We start from the raw sequence: 6,014 nt of genomic DNA on the forward strand, positions 1-6,014 counted from the left end.
ACCGCCCCCGCCCGCCCCGCCCTCGGCGCGCACCACGCGCGCGCGCGGGGGGGGAGCCTGCCAGCCCTCTCCGCTCTCCCCGCGCCCCTCAGCACCGTGCCGCAGCGGGGCCGCCGCAGAGCACCGACGGAACCCGGGCCTCCCTGCGCGTCCCCGGCGTGCGGGGCAGACATCTGACCGCGCCGGCCGCCCCGCTCTGCTCCCCTGCTCTCGTCCCCCCTCTCTCCCGGGTGTGCCCGTCCTGCCCGGTGGCCGCGGCCCGCTGAGCGTGATTCAGCGCTCATTAGCATAAGAGGGCGTGGTCTCACCAAACCACGCCCATGAAGCGGTGGCTCCGCCCCGGGCCGGGGGCTTCGCTGCCACGTCTCGGTGTTGTGTCCCGATGTCAGATCCCGGTGTCAGATCTCGGTGCCGTGTCCCGGTGTCCTGCCCCTGCGGCACCGCGCGGGCCGCGTCCCTGTCCCCTGACCCCGGGATACGGCCTCTGCCATGTGTTGCTGTGGCCATCTGCCACCTTGGGGGTGTCCAGCCCCTGCACTCACCTCCTCACCGGGTCCAGTACCAGTAGCATCCTGCTGGGGTTCTCCTGCTCCCCTCCTCCATCGATCCTACTCCCCTGGAGATGACAGCCAGCGCCTCTGGCCCATCCCTCAGGGCAGGAGAGGAGCTGGCTCTGAACCACGCTATCGCCCCCCTCCATGGGCACTGCCACCCACCGCGAATGCAGGCACTCCTCTGAGCCAACCTCATCCCGAAACATCCCAGAGGGATACTCCTACAGCCCGTCCTGGAAGGGTGACTGATGCCATTTTGTTCCCAGGATTTGGGGGGCTCTTTAACAGTCCCCTGTGTTGAGGTTTCCATGCCCCAAAAGTTACTTGAGGGCCACCTGCCTTTTCCCAGTGTTGCCACTTTCCTGGACACCTCAGCCTTGTCAGAGCTCACAGGAAAGATGAGGACAGGATTTATTTGGGCAAATTCCCTGCTGCTGTTTGAGCACGAAGGGCCCTGGTGCTGCAGTGGGTAGAGGTGGGTGACACGTGCTGGGGACTGGCACCAGGATACGCCGGCTCCGAGGGGGATGCAGGCTTGTGGCAGACAAGGTCTTCATGGGGACATCCAGCACGTGGCCCATGGCAGGGACTGGCAGAAGGCACAGGGAGGAGGAGAGGGCTGGGGCACTGCTGGGGGTCAGAGGGGGACCCCATCCTGAGCCCTTGTAGAGGTGGGTGCAGGGGCTGTGGGTCCCATGTGTGGAGCACACCACCACTGCCACTACCACTGTCACCATTGCCCCTGTCACCACCACTACTGCCACTGCCACCTCCACCATCACCATCAGTGGCACCACTGCCATCATGGCCACCACCACCATCACAACCACCCTCTGGTTGCTTTTCCTACAATTGCACCCTGGGACCGGTTGTTTGTCACCGCTCTGTGGCAGGGGCTGTCACTGCTAATGACTTTTCCAGCAGCCCCCCAGAACCTTTCACTAAGGTGGGGACAGTCCCTGCCCCCAGGGGTCCCGAGCAATTGGTCATTGGGTGGATATCTCACCCCTCGGGCACCGGCAGCATTGGCGGTTAGTTCACCAAATTTGGGCTGATGAGGCGAGCAGGGGCTGATGATGCCTCATCCCACCCTCTCACTGCAGTCTGAGCCCTCCTGGTGCTCGCCTGGGCTGTGTCCAGCCACATTGCCACCAGCCCTCACCTGGAATGGGCACCTCTCCCAGCACTGTGGCTGTAGTGAGGGGTCACTGCGGGGCGCAGAGTCCAGGCAGAGGGTGGCACGAGCATCCTGGCTGTCAGAGATGAGCCCAGATATCTGCCCCATGGGATTTATCTGGGTGTGATGGGAGCTGTCATGCTGCTGGGCCCCCAGAGGATGCTCTTCCTCCTGTGCCTGCACCCACTGCCCCTGAAGTCTCCCTGTGCCACTCCTGGGTCCCAGTGGGCAGTGCTGGCTGCCTGAAGGAGCAGCTCCATGACCCCTCACACCACAACTGTGCTGTCTCCTCGATGGAGCGGCTCCATGACCCCCCAAACCACAGCGCCACTGTCTCCTCCTCCTGGCCCCATGCCAGCTGGAGCCCTGGTCCTGCTGCCCCTCGCTGCCTGGTGGCTTCCCACAAATCATCCAGGCCCGTCTCCATCGCTCCGTCCGCCTGCAAGGGCCCATCCCAGGGAACAAAGAGCCTCCCTGTAGCCGTGAGCTCACGAGTTGTACTGGCGGTGACGCTCTGGGGATGCCGCGTCTGCGGGGGGCTGAATAGTGGGACCCCAAGGACCCTTTGGAGCTGGGGGATGCTGGGAGACTCCTTGCCCCTGTGTTCTGGTTGAGCAGCTTGAACCAAACCCTCTTGTCCTTCCTTCTCCTTCTCCTCCTCCCCCGCTCCTTGCTGGGACTCACTCGGTGTCTCTGGGTCTCAGTTCTCCAGCACTGAAGATCTAACGGATTGTTTGGGTTTCACCGGAAATTGCTGATTCACAGAAGGAAGACTTTTTATGCTTTTGACAAAGCTTCCTTTCAAAATATTACATCTTGCGTCTTCCCTGTGCTCTGTATTTATTCAGTCCCCCTATCCAGGCAGAGCCACAGAGGCCATGGTGGGGTCAGCACTGTTCCTGCTGCACATCCTGGTGCCAACACAGGGAAGGTCTGGATGCCAGAAACAGGAGAATCCATCTTCTTCCATCCACCTGGGGCTGCCCAGTTCTCCTTCACTTGCCTCACATCACCCTGAACTGACTGGGTACACAGAGGGACCGTATGCTGAGCATCCTCCCAGGATGCCCATGGAGTCACCCCGGTGGTCCAGGTGTGGCTGTGATGGGTGGAGTGAGTGGATGTAAGGATGCATAAATCCCATGTGGGCCAGAGGAGAGGAAGGACCATTTGGATGCTGGTGACAGCACATGTGACCTTGCCCGGCTCCCTGTCGTGCCTGGGAGCTGCAGCAGGTAGCCAAGAACAATTTAATGCTATTAAGGCCTTTCCACACTATTGCAGTTTAAAAGCACCACGGCATTCCCACCACAGCATTCCCACTGTGGTATTCCCACCGCCACCAGCCCTGCTGCAGCTGCATCCCCTGGCCCGTGCAGGTCCTGCAGTGATGGTCCTGCTCGGCCGGGGTCTCACTCAAATCGGGGTCTGTTCTGCCCCCATGGGAGCTGCACCCACCCAGTCCTCCTTGGGTGCCACCATCCCCCTGCCACCCCCGAGCAGGGGCACCGAGACTCTCCCACCACTGCTGGTTCTGCCTCGTGGAGGTGCAGGGATGTTTCTTTCTCAGGGAAAGGGCAACTGAAGGAGGGAACAAAAAGCAAACCGGGAGGCGAATGAAACGTCAAAAGCAAAGAGGCAGGGCCCAGATACAGAACAACCCGAATTCCTGTTCCCACAGCAACCAGCACTCACCCCTCACCCCAGCGCCAGGCATTCCCCAGGCTGGCACTGACACCGTGGGGGGGGGGAGGGGGGGGATGTGGGGTAGGGGGGTGGAGGGGGGTGGGAGCTTGTCACCTCCAGCTTTGCCTTTTCATTTTGAGTTGGATTAACCCTCCTCTGTGTGCACAGCCCCACACCAAACCCAGCCTAAGGGGGATTTTAGATTGTCTGTTCCCATCCCAAGGAGGGAGCAGATGGATGAGGTGCCACTCTGGCTGCCACCACCTTTTGAGGGGGCACTTTCTGAGTGGCCTTGTGGCAGATGCCTTTCCCACCGCCCTGGGCCATGCACATCTCTCTGTATGGACCAAACCTGCAGGAGAGCTATTCCAGAGGGCTCCAGCTTCTGTTGGCTGCTTTCAGCAGGCAGGAGCCAGCTGCTGGCTGCTCCACACTGCAGTCCAGGACCCCAGGGCTGCTGCCCTGCCCTGCCTCAGCTGTTTTTTGGCAAACAGGAGCAGCTGTTTGCCAGGAGATCTGTTTCTGAATGCCACAGCAATGCTGGTGGCTTTGCCCATGTCATGAAGCAATGTGGAAGGGGTCTGGGGAGCTAGCTGTGAGCACCTTGCTCCTCCAGCAGGTCTGGGCACGGAGGTGCCAGAAGGGAGGGGTGTTCCTGCAGGACAGGGATGCTGTGGCAGAGGATGCTCCAGCCCCCTGGGCCTCATGAGGGGATTTGGTATTAATGTGTCAAAAATGCAGCTCTGGACAAGGCCAGGTGGCTCCCAGCCGGGGAGTCTGATGGGGTCAGCGGAGCTGAGCCAGTTCCAGGATTGGGAATGGGAAAAGCAGGTCTGGCCTCAGCAGCAAATGCTGGGCAGCCATCGAGCAAACTCTGCAGAGCATTTCCTCATTCAGTGTCTCCTGTGGTGTCTCACCGAAATCACACGGCCAAGTCACGGGGCTGGGGGGCCCATCCCCCATCCCCCAGCTCCTCCCCACTCCCCGAGTCCCTGGGGTGACACCTTCCCCCAGGAGATCGGGACCTTGGGCCATTTATAAATGAGGTTCCTCTTGCTCTACTTGGGTCTTAATTAACTGATGCCCACCCTGAGTTGTTCCCTCCTTACCTGGGACATTCCTGGTGTTGGACTTCCTGATGAGACAATCGGGGGCCTCTGATCCCATTCTATTCTATTCTATTCTATTCTATTCTATTCTATTCTATTCTATTCTATTCTATTCTATTCTATTCTCACTAAGTCTCATCTAATCCTTTTCTCATCTCTCTGTCCAGGACTTTCCTGTCCTGTATAAACCCTCTGATCTTCCCCTTTCCCACACCACACTCGTGGGTGTATGCAGCTGGGAAATTATCCTTTTACCAACAGTTTCCTCAGCTCCTGGGGACAGTGTGGAGAAAAGCTGGTTTTTTTCCACCACCCTTTTCCTGATATGCCCTGTCAGGTGCCTCTCCAGGACCACAAGCTGTGCATGGATGGTTTTCATGCTTCCCTCCACAGGGCATCCATATTGGACCCCAGCACTCAACTGGCAGCAGGGATCAGCCAGGCCTTCCCACGAGGTGGTTCTGCCCGGGGTTTGAAAATAGCATTTATTTGCTCTGAGTTACCATAGTTACTGGTGGAAGTCATGCCATGCTGCTCCTGCTGCCTGGTTGGGAGATTCTCTCCAACGTGGCACCACCAGTGTGCCACCCATGGAAATGGCAGGAATTTCTTGGGTCGCTCTCTGTGGGATGTCCCTGCTGCCCCTGGCACCCTTCAGCAAATCTCTTTATAAAGCACTGGCTGTACCTGCAGTGCTGCCACTGATTTCCAGTCCCCAGTCACAGGGTTTGCATTGCTGGGAGGAGCTGACATGGTTTTCCTAGCACGGAGACTGGACCTGTGCTGCGTCTTGGAGCTCTTGGAAGACAGACGCTCCAAGACCCCCCACCCCACCCCACATCTGGATTTTGGGAAGTTGGTCTAAAAATGGGGGCCTGGAGCAGCTGAGGTGTCCTGGAGAGGCAGTTTTGGAGAGGTGATTCTTTAGCGAGAGGGGGTTGCAGCACGGGAAGGACACTCGGCTGCTGGGAGCCACGTGTGGGCTGTGCCCCCAATGCTCCCATGCAGAGACACCCAGAGAGGTGCGAACTCAAAGTGCAGGTTAGTCCAGCACTGGAGTCTCGCAAGGATGGGCTTCCTGAAAGAGGCTTGCAGGAACAGGGTGGTGTGTGTTACCTTCCTGTAGCCACAGCAGATACCATCCCACAGGGAGAGCCAGGAGCCAGCCTGGGATGCCACTGGGACTCACCTGCCTGTGGATATTCTCCTGCTGCCCTGGGGACACAGGCATGGGAGGAAAAGAGCGTGTTGGGGACAGGATGTGGCAGGGCAACGCAAGGCCCAGGGTGCCACACTCCTCTGGCTGTGGGGTCACCTCTTCTTGGGAATGGAGCTGCTGGCAGATGCTAAGAATGGGCAGCCACAGGGTGACAAGGAACAGAAGGATGATTTTGGGTTATCACACTCGGTTTTGGGAGGAAAACCCATATTGGCTTGTCCCAGGAGATGTGAGGGCAGAAGCTTTCTGCTGCCTGGGCGGGAGCTGCT

Source organism: Lepidothrix coronata, unplaced genomic scaffold (genome assembly GCF_001604755.1).
Source record: "Lepidothrix coronata isolate B3197 unplaced genomic scaffold, Lepidothrix_coronata-1.0 Scaffold24, whole genome shotgun sequence".
Classification (NCBI taxonomy): domain Eukaryota; kingdom Metazoa; phylum Chordata; class Aves; order Passeriformes; family Pipridae; genus Lepidothrix; species Lepidothrix coronata.